This window comes from Nanorana parkeri, unplaced genomic scaffold (assembly GCF_000935625.1).
Source record: "Nanorana parkeri isolate BGI_ZX_2015 unplaced genomic scaffold, ASM93562v1 scaffold550, whole genome shotgun sequence".
NCBI classification, from domain to species: Eukaryota; Metazoa; Chordata; class Amphibia; order Anura; family Dicroglossidae; genus Nanorana; species Nanorana parkeri.
In genome coordinates this window covers 637,814-649,535 of record NW_017306818.1, presented here as the reverse complement: position 1 = coordinate 649,535, position 11,722 = coordinate 637,814, and positions in this window count along the sequence as shown.

The following is an 11,722-nucleotide window of genomic DNA, read 5'->3' as shown; positions in this document are numbered from 1 at the left end:
GCTTTTTTTTTCTACTTCAAAGCTTTATTAGTACGCACGATCAAAACACAGAGTATCTCCTTCCCCTGATGAGTGGCTGGCTATGAGAGTTCGCAGTGCAGTTTATTAGCTACACAATAGAGGCTGATCAGTCTGATATTTGGGGACAACCTCTGCAAATATCGCTTCTTTCTTAAAATCTACCAACTTTGCTATCGAATCCCTCTTTCTTCTGTAAACCAGATTCTATTCATACATGTGGTCAAGTATATAGACTACAACTGAATTCCAGTTTAAAATATACATTGCTTTAAAGAGACCCCGTCCCCATTTGTGTTTTTTTTTTTAAAAAAAAGCAGGTTAAAGCACAGCAAAATCAATATATTAAATGCTTACTTGCAGCATTTTTCCTTTCTAAAGTGGCTTTTAATAACATGCTAAAAAAAATCGGCTACTACAGGAAGGAACAATTCCCTAGCATGGCCCCCTTTGTACTTCCACATCAAAGCTGTCTCCTTTTCTGGGAGTGTCTGCCTGTGTTGGCCCAGCTTCTCTGCACCTCACCTCCCTAGGGCCTCATTCAGACGGGGCGTACATGTCCGTGTGCCGTGCACTCCCTTAAACGGGCCGATCCCGAGAGGGAAAGGGGCTGCGCGTAATTGCACAAAGCAGCCTGGACTTCCCTATGAGAGGACACAGCTGTACACTGTCATCCGCACAGCCAAACTTGCACATCCGCGTGGGACCGGTTGTAGACAGCCCAAGACCTTTTTAAAAAAACGCTGAGGAGTAAAGTCCCTGATACACAGCTGACTAGTTGCTATGGGCAGCAAATGAAATAAATGTTCTCTATAACTAGACAACCAGGACATATAATTGATTCTTCCTTCTGAGAGCCAAGCCTTGTTCTGAGGCTACTCTAGAGATCACATGACCTTCCTCCAGGAGGCAAGCCTCACTCTGAAACTTTACCCACTGATATCTTACCGGAAAGGTTTACTCAGAGTAAACCTTTCAGGGAGAAAATGCCTTTCTCGCGGACGTCAGGGAGCCGCTATCTAATAGCGGGAGACTCCCTGAACATTAGCGAATCTTGAGATCCCTGCGGTTGTCCGCACTTGGACGAACACTGTCTGCGTCCAAGTGCAGACACCTGGACCCACACGGATCAGCAATTTTGGGTGTGCGGATGACAGTGTACATCCGTGTCCTCCCAGGGGGAAGAACAGGCTGCCGTGTACAATTACAGGCAGCACCTGTCCCTCCCAGGATTGGCCTGTTTACAGGCATGCGTGGACGTGTACGCCCCGTCTGAATTAGGCCTAAATAACTTTTTATGTAGCTGCTTTGGGAAAAGCAAGGGAGGATACTATAAAGCAGGGGGAGCCAAACTTTGGATTTCCATCTGTGCTGAAACTACACATCCCACTAGGCATTGCAAGGCTCTGACAGCCACAGACATGAATTCTGAAGGCAGATTAATGATGGGATTTGTAGTTTCACCACAGCTGGATGGCCAGAGTTTGCCTACCCCTGCTATAGAGGGTTATTAAAAAAAAAGTTCTAAAGTCCCAGCATATACTCTCCTTTTATAACATCAGCATTGCGATAGGAATACAGTGAGTAAGAAAGTCAGTAGCTAGGTTTACACATTTCTAGATTGATATGGTAATTAGGAGTAAGAAAGATGCACAAGATAAGCTACATGATGTGAGTGATGGACCAGCAGACGAGAAGGAAGAAACTGGCCGTCGTTGATGGCATGCACTTCATCCCACACATCATGTGCTGTACAACATTACAAGCATCTGTAAAAAAGCCTTTTTTCCCCTTGCAGTTAGGGTGTGAGAACTCCTCGGAAGGCACTGACATAGTCTTCCCAGGGGGCACCTGTGAAGCCCGTGCTACAGTGTCTTGTGAAAGTCAGATATCCCAACTCTCCCGGACGTTCCGGGAGTCTCCTGCTATTAGATAGTGGCTTCAGGCCGCCCGGGAGAGAAACTTTTTCACCCGGAAAGGTTTCCTCTGTTCTATCTGGGAGAGTAAACCTTTCCCTGCTGTCTGTTTTTTTGGGGGGGTTTTCTGACATCCGGGCTGCCGTCAGTCAGAGAAAAAAAAAAACAGCATAGGAATGAGTAGCTAGGCTTCTATTGGCTATTTCAATTTGCAATAGCAGACTATTTATTGCACCCGCCCACTGCTGCTGTCAATCAGCAGAGGTGGACCTGAAGTTCTCCATCAGGTCCTCCTCTGCTGATTGACAGCAGCAGAGGGCGGATGCAATAGCCAGCTTGCTATTGTCTATTGCAAATGGAAATAGCCAATAGCAATCTAGCTATTTATTCCTATGCTGGTTTTTGTTTTTCCTGGTTTTTATTCTGACCGCAGCAGCTGTCAGAATACTAAAAAAACAAAACAGCATATAGCAAAGAAGCTGTTGCTTCCCATACTATCTGCCATCATTTCAGGGGGGTGCCCCTGCGGATGGACAACAGAGGGTACTTCCCTGAAATGAGAAGGGCACCTCCCTGAAATAACTTTTTTCAGGTTGGGATCCCTGGAAAGTATTCACCCTCCGTGTAGTTTTTCCTGTTTTATTGCATTACAACCTGGAATTAAAAATATTTTTTTGAGGTTTGTACTATGTAATGTACATAACATGCCAAACACGTTGTAGGTACAAAGTAATTTTTATCGTGACACAATTAAGACGAAAAACCCAGAAATCTTAAGTGTGCAGAAGTATTCACCTCCTTTGCTATAAAAAAAAAACCCTAATAAGGTTTAAAAAACCCTAAATAAGATGTGACCCAACCAATTCACTTCAGAGGTCCCATAATAGGTTGATCCAGGTCCATCTGTGATGTGCAATCAAAGTGTCACATGATCTGTCACATGAAGTCGATATAAATACACTTGTTCTGAAAGGCCCCCAAGTCTGCAACACCACAAAGCAAGCAACATGGAGTTCAAGGAGCTCTCCAAATAGGTCAAAGACAAAGTTGTGGAGAAATATAGATCAGGGTTGGGCTATAAAAAAACACAAATTCAAACATTATACGGAGCACCGTTAAATCCATGATAACAAAGTGTACAGAATATGGCACCACTGCATAGCTTACAAGAGAAGGCAGACAAAACTCACAGACCAGGCAACCAAAACCTCAAAGATAACATTTAGGAAGCTGCAAAGATCCACAGCGGAGATTGGAGTATCTGTCCATAGCACCACCACCTTAAGCTATACACTTAGGGTTGCCACCTTTTCTTCAAGCAAAACCCGAACACTCTAGCGACGCACAAAATTTTTTGGGGCGAATGAGTTGCGGCTTATTCATATGTAAATAGTGCCACCCATTATTATGTAAATATCACAGTTGAGACTATTTTCAGTGGGGGGGCCGGTATCCCCTATCTTAATTTTGGTTGCCTCTGTCTGCCTGACAACTTGTGTCAGGGTTTTTGCTGCCATGAAACCCGAACACAGCATTCAAAACCCGAACTGTCTGGGTGAATCCTGGACAGGTGGCAACCCTATATACACTCCACAGTGGGGCTTTGTGTAACAGTGGCAAGAAAAAAGCCATTGCTGAAAGAAAAAAAAATACACATTTGGAATTCCCCAACAGGATGTGGCAGACTCTCCAAAAACATGGAAGAAGATCCGATGAGAATACAATTGAGCTTTTTGGAGATCATGGGAAACCCTAAAAGATGCGCAAGGCATTTTTTTAAAATTATTATTTCTGTTGCAATAAAAGTATTTTGTACCTACAATGTGGTTGGCATGTTGTTAACATTACATGGTACAAACTCCCAAATAATCAATTTTATTCCAGGTTAAAATGCAATAAAACAGGAAAAACAATAAAGGGGTGAATACTTTCACAATGCACTGTACAGCATCAATGCTTAAGACCTCATTCACACGGAACATTCTGGTACTGCGTCAACAACCTATAGATTCCATCGGCAGGAATCCCATTTAGATGCAGCCGCTGTACCCATTGAAGTTATTGACAGGATGTCAGCGGGCACATCTGTCAGTAATTGTACTATGTACAATTGCATGTGGTTTAGGAGAGATGATTGTCGCTGGATGCATCTTTCCTGCATCCAGCGACAATCATCTCATCCAAACCGCATCTATCTGCCATGAGGTAGCAGCAAGAAAAGAGGATGGATCTTCGTGTGGGTGGACTTTATAACATGCTGTGTGCTGCTATTGGATACTTTTGTTTTCTGTTATGTTCCTTGCTGCTATGAGGTTTCAGTAAAGAAAGTTATGCAAAATATGAAGCCTCCTGTCTTGCCATAAAATTACATGCAGACTGCCACTGACAGATGTGGCCCCTGTCACCCTGTGATCAACTTTAATGGGCACGGCGGCCACATCTGAACAGGACACGCTGTATTCCTGCTGCAGGAATCCGTAGGTTTTTGATGTAGGAATGCCAGATCACCCCGTGTAAAGGGAGCCTCAGAAGACCAGTAAGTGGGAATCTAGTAATGGTAAGAAAGGTGAGCTGCATGCTGGTGTGCTTTTGGATGATTATACAAGGGAGGCTTTTACAGGAAAATAGTATGCCTACAATATGTTATATAATGTTATGGGAAGATTGTTGAAATGAATAGTCTTGCAACAGAGTCTCTTTAAAGCGCATGCAAACTCTGCTGCTGACACCCAGGGTTTTGGTCATATTTGCACAGTATGGCAGACTTACCTTCCAAAGGGACCCCTCCATCATTACTCCGTCTTCATCCAGTCTCCTTCAGGGATTCAGTGTCTGTCCATTGTGGGATGACATAACTCCTCCATATGGCATTTATTCCTTCACCCAGCAAATGCCAGGATTGGACACCAAGCTGCACATGGACATGCCACTGCTTAAGCATACCATTTGGAAACAGCAGCATGGGTAGAAAGGAGTTCCTTTTTTTCCTATCAGCATCCTGTTGGATGGGAAGGGAGGGGAGATTTCCCTTCACTTCCTGTCCAGGAGACACAATAGGAAGTTAGAGAAAATCTATATAGCGCACCATACATGATACAAGAGTGTGCCTCGATCATGTAAAACGCGTTAGACACAGATTGTCAGGGCCACAAATATAATGAAGTGGCCCCATGGGATTGTGTCATCCCCTGCACCCACTTAACTCAATGAATTTATTCGTTTAATCCAACAATAGTTTTAGTCACTGTAAGGTACAGCTTTCTGGAATTTTCCGTGGGCTGTTTCTGGTTTTCCATTTTGTCTGTTTTCAGGTTATGTGTAAACCATGCAGCTTGTCGGCTGAGCCGGATACTTACGATCCCAGTGCTTTTTCGTTTGCTGATATACATTATATGCCTATTTATCTCATCTGTTTGTGAGTATGCTTTTAGCTCTTTATATACTGTTTTATTAAAGCGTTTTTACACGATGGAGGCGCTCTCTTTGTTTCTCATTTCAGCTTTTTGGTTTCCCTAAACCAGCGGGAGCTGCCTCGAGAGTGTATTACTTTACTTTCTCACACAGTTACTGGTGCTGGCGCCTGTGCTATTAACTCCGTATACTGTGATTATACAATCTCTTTTAGATCCAAACTATGAAACTATGTCGTGCACGGGCCAGCCTGATTGGATACAAATTGGATAGACTAGGTAGGTCTTCAGATAACATACATTTGGTAAATCAAGAGTAGATTGTAGTGTGTATGGTAAACCTCAAAGGTGAAGGCAATTTTCTTCTTCGATGGTTGTCATGGAAACAATGACCCCATTTGAAGGTTCTGGTTCTGGTGACAACTGTTACATTTTGGAATCACCATAAATTTCTGTCTCAGTTACAATGGTCACCGGGACAAACAGAGAAGGTGAATCTCATCAACAACCTAACACAGGTTCTAACCCTTCTCCTCTCTATCCAAAACTATCCAAAAAACTTTTGGCTATACAAACACTTTAAAGCTAAATTCTAGGCAGATATAATAGACACAAATTAGTGCAGCTCTGTTATTGGATAGTGTAAGAGAAAGAAGCAGCAGAATAAGCCAATCAGTTAGGCCTCATTCACACAAGAAAAGGCCGGCATGTACAGCTCTGTGCTGCGTGCACGGCCGTATCGTGCAACTCCCGGGAAGGCCATTAGATCTAGCTCTGGTGCCTATTTTAGACATCATGGTCTCCAAATATTTTATATGCAAGCAGTGCAGGTACCTGGATTTGACCTGCTATCAGCCCTTTGCAGTCCCTGTATAGCAGGGCTTGAGTGTGAGAGGAAGAAGCAGTAAAAGAGTTAATTAGTTATTTTCCTGACAAAAAGCACACTGATGGGAAAAGAAAGCAGAGTGAGCTCATAACTGTGCTGCTTCTCTTTTCACTGTGCTGCTTCTCATTTTAATGTCCAATTGCAGGTTGGTGGGTTGAATGGTGTTGGCCATCTTGTGGCAGGGAAGAAGTACTGCGGAGGTGACCTCCAGATTAAATGTGAATATTTAAAAAGTGACTCTTGATGACAAGAAATCAGTCCTCTCTGGCTGATCTGTGTACATTGCAAGGATTTTATGAAGAAAAAGCTGTTGGTTGCAGGCAGCATGTCCTTTCCAAACTGATCTTGAATGGAAGTGTCTGGGTTCATCATAATCAGCTGGTGGGCTTCCTATGTTGTAATAGAGAACAGTGCAGTGTCTGCATCCCTTTTCTAGTAATTAACCCTTAGGGAGTACTCACTAAAAAATGAAATTCCTTCCAAAATCAGTCAGCCAATCACAGAAGCAGGAAGTGCTCCAACGGTGTACAGAACGCCTCTAGGTCACCATATTGCATTAATTTTTTTGACAGATGTAGAATATTACAGCAGCTACAGCTTTAAATAAAAAGGTACATTTTAATAGCATTAAACTACAAAAAGGCTTGTGTGACAATTATATATGCTATAATAATTTTTGTAAACAAGGTTTCTTTTACTTTTATATTTTTCAAGTGGAGTTACCCTTTAAACAAAAGCTGGTTTTGTTATTTTAGCATTTGACGGTCTATTAACCACCTCCCATCTGTTGGCGGACGGGAGCCTTGCAGATGCCCTTCACCCCCCTGCCACTCGTGCGCGCACCCGTGTGCGCTCGAGCGGTGCAACTGTGCACCAACGGACAGTGCGGTTTCCAATACAAGGTGAAGTCAGTGAAATCGTCTCTATACCTTGCGATCTGCTGTGACTATTCACAGCTGTCAAAAGTGTAAACAATGGCTGTGGTTTGGAGCCTTGTCTCCATCTCCTCTCTTACACACCATTTTGATGTGGGAGAGGAGACTGAGAGCTTCACAGCGATCGTACATAGTAAGAATTAAAGTGATATACACTACTAAACAGTACACTCTGCTACAGATCAGTGCAATTCGGTGTGATCTGCACTGTCATCAATGTGATTTCAATGTCAGTGCGATTTCACAGTCTCATCATTGTGATCCGCAGTGTCATCAGTGCGATTTCACAGTGTCAGTGCATTGTACAGTCTCATCGGTGATCCACAGTGTCATCAGTGCAATTTCGCAGTGTCAGTGCATTGTACAGTCCCATCAGTGATCCACAGTGCCATTAGTGTGATTACAGTATCATCAGTGACCTTTAGTGTCATCAGTGCTATTTAGTTTCATCAGTGCCACATTTGCAGCACAAATCATCAGCTTTCAGTGTCAATAGTGCCAGCAGTAGATCTCAGTGTCTACCACAGTGCCAGCTTGTGACGCTCACATAACTTGTCAGCACCAATCAGCCTCTCTGATTGTCATCCTAAAAAACCAGTGTTATCAGGTACCAGTACTGCACATCCAAATACCAGTGTCATCCAGAGGCCTCAAGTATACCCACTACTAAAAATGTCCCAAAAAATGTACAGCAATATTACAAATTCTCAGCATGTCAGATAAGAGCTCCCGAATGCTTTTTTGGTATTTGACAGCTGAGAATGTCAAATGGATGGAATGAGCCCCATGACATCACAGAACGTTTCGCCCATTTGTTTAGAGTCTGGCCAGAGATGTCATTTTGCAGTGAGTCTTCGTCGGGTTCGGGGAGTCGGCGCGCGGCGGGACTCTTTTTAATTCAGCAGGTCGGTGGGTGTTGTGCATTGTGATTGATGCTGGATTACATCGATGGAGCCATTTGTTTTTGTTTTTTAAATAAAAAAATGTAAGAAAAAAATTTCAATTAACCACCTGCTGTCCGGCCGTTGTAATTAAACGGCCGGACAGCGGCTTCTTGAATGCGGGTGGGCGTTTTTAAACGTCCCATCCCCCCCCGCTCGTGCCCGCCGCCAAAATCGGCTTTGAAATTGGCTTTGAATATAAACAGCCGGCGATTGCTGTTTACATACAAGTGTTCAGGCGTCTGTAGAGATGTCCCATCCCGCCCCGCTCGTGCCCGCCGCTAGGCGGCGGGCACGAGCGGGAAATCAGCCTGTAATGTAAACAGCCGACGATGGCTGTTTACTTACATCGCTTGTAATATGCGTGCGCAGCAGCCGCTGCAGGCAATCCCGAGCTCCGCTGTGCCCGGTGCGAGTCCAGGACCAGCACAGCAGCTCTGCGGCCGGAGATCAAACGGAGCTCAGTACACAAGCTCCGTTTGATCTCCTCCTCCTCTTCTGAATGCAGGCAGTGATGTGTATTACAGTATCATCAGTGACCTTTAGCCGCACATGTTACGTATCGCAGCGAACATCGCAGTGAGAGCAATCATTCTAGGGCCATCAATCACTGATAACACTAAACTGATGAGCGGTAAAAGCTTTTAAAGCGTCGCCTATGGCCAATTTTGGGTATGGTAGTTTTTGCGAGTTCGCGGACGCACACAATTTTAAAGCTTGACATGTTTGGTGTCTATTTACCCGACGTGACCCCGTCTTTTATATTTTGCCAAAAATTTGGGTAATAATAACTGTTTTATAACATAACGTAGGGAAAACAGTTTTTTTTCCCCCAATTTTTCGGTACATTTTGTTCATTATATAGTAAAAAATAAAACCCCCAGTGGTGATTAAATACCACCAAAAGAAAGCTCTGTCTGTGCCCAAAAATGGTATAAAATTATTTTCTGTACAGCGTTGCATGACAGAATAAATGTCAGTCAAAGTACTGCAGCGCTGAATACTGAAAAATGGCCTGGACAGGAAGGGGGTGTAAACAACCCGGTCAGCAAGTGGTTAAAGGATTTTTTCTAAAAGTGATGTGTGTTTATTTACATTTTAGCTTAACCCTTTAGTGAATGGGTAGGGGTACAAGTACGCCTTACTCATTCACAGGGGGGGGGGCGGCATCTGGGTGCCCCCTTAATTAAAGGGGTACCCTGATGCAAGTAAGCCCTCCTGCCTGCAGACCCCCACAACCACCGGGTCAGGGTTGTGGGGAAGAAGCCCTTGTCCCCATCGGCATGGGGGGACACACACATTTTTTTTTTCTTCTGTGGACTGTAAAAAAAAATGTTAATTTTTTTTTTGTCTAATGTCCCTTTGTTGCAACAATAATTCATCCAAAAACGAAAATGCGTATATACTACTGCTGCTTTTGTTCGAATCCCGAAACTAATAGACTTTCGGACCCAAGTCCCGAAAATTGAAATAACTAGATATCCAAATGAAAAGTAAACGAAACTAAACAATTTTTTTGCCTGTGCACATGTCTACTAGAAAAATGATGACTAGCATCCAGTAGGTTAGGTTAGTGTAGGCCCCACACAATCTACCTTATACGAGTGGTACGGTTTTTGTATTCTTTTGGCCACAAATGTTTCATGGAAAGGTAGACAGAATTGTTTATCCAGAGCAGCGTTTCTTAAACTATGGGTTGGGGCACAAATTGGGTCGGAGATATTTTTGTGTTGGGTTGCTGCTTGATTGTGTTGCCTAATATATACAAGCACTAAATCAGTGGTGAGTGATATAGCACAGTGTTTCAACCATTTTTGATGGCACACTTTTAAACTCCACAAAATCTCGAGGCACCCGAGTCTAAGGCCCTGTTGACACTTTTGCATCGCATTATCGTGCATTGCAGTTGTGCACGTTTTGCCATGCATCAGACAAACTTGACAAATAAGCTCATGCAGCATTTTGAGCTGCGAGCTTCACATCGTTTTTAGCCACGCATTTGTACACATCAACATGCAGACATGAATGCACTACTTTTTTCAGCCGGGCTGCCGACAGCGTCTTTAGCGATGGATGACATCATTGGTAGCTGGGAATCAGCCCGGTGCCTTGTGGGAAAGCTGGCTACCTCCTCAGCAACCAATTATATAGTTGTTGGCCAGCCTGCACTGCATACTTTGCAGAAAATGTGTCTAAAAAGTATGGTGTGCAGGCCACCCACCAACCAAAGCATTGGTTGCCAGGGAGCGAGCCGGTATCCCGCAAGTCTCCCAACTGATTTCTAGCAACTAATGATGTCATCCCTCGCTAAAGACGCTGCGGTAGCCACAGTTTAAGACTATGGCCTCCAACAGCATTGAAAGCGACAGATGACGTCACTGGTTGCTAAGACTCGTTGTGGGACGCCCGCCGGCTCTCTTGTAATTGTAGTGGAAATGGACACTCGCAGGCTGTTGTAAATTTTTGGATCCATTTTGCTGTGGCCCCCGATAAACTCAGAACCCTGGTTGAAAATCACTGATATAGCATACTGACTATAAATATCAGCACTAACACATATGGGGAACTAGAGCACATGCAAGGTGGGGGTGAAGAGAATTACACAGACATGGCCTGAGCTTTGCTGTACAGTGGCATTTATGTCTTTTATGTCTGCCTGGTGTTCAGCTTTACATCATTTTTGTATTTGTATGAGCATTTACCTTGAAATAACAGTTAGGAACCTATTCTCTGTTTTGAATTATATTTTTTTTATTTTTAGTAACAATATGTTAGCTTACAGTACAGTTAACTAGTTGTGAAAGGAACACAAGTCAAACTAGGGAACTCTCTGGATCTTGTCCGGAGCCTCTGGCTAATCATTTTACCGGCTGGGACTTCCGGCCACAAGGAGTTCCCTGCCGACTTCACTGCAGCCCTATTCATATCTATGGGTGAGCCCTATAACACAGGACAGCTGGAATACAGGTAATTCTAGGGGAATGAATAGGGTGGCTGTGCGTGTGAAGAACCAGTGGGGATGTTTTTCAAAGAAAGGCTGTGCGATGCTGGCAGGCTGCATTCAGGTGGATGGAGGGATTTGTCAAAGGACACATTCACAAATAGTCATGGCAGCATGTGGCCAACATATATGGAAAGCACACTTGAAGTCATGAGAATACATGGGAAACAGATGGGCAGTCATAACAATATGTGGGCAAATGTGGTAATAAGTGGGAAACAAATGGGTAATTTTGAGTAATACCTAGACAATAAATGGGTGCTCGTGAAAATAGAACAAATTGAGAAAGGTCACATGTGTGCAACAAACAGGTATTTAAGGTAAAAGATGCAAAATTTGTTGCATCTTTTGACAGTTTGCGGGATTGAATTCCTGCCTATTTGGGAGTACGCATATATTGATATTGTTTGATCACTTGAAGCATCATGTTTGAGTGGGAAGCTATGGTATCCAAGGTCAGCAAGGACCGGGGAGATGATCATGACAAACAAACTCAGGAACGAGATTTTAGAGACACAAAATTTAGACTAAAAAAAGCTTACGAGCAGAAGTCCAGAATCTATTGGAACAAAAACTATTTGGAGAAATATGTAGAACACGAGATATGTCCCCAGG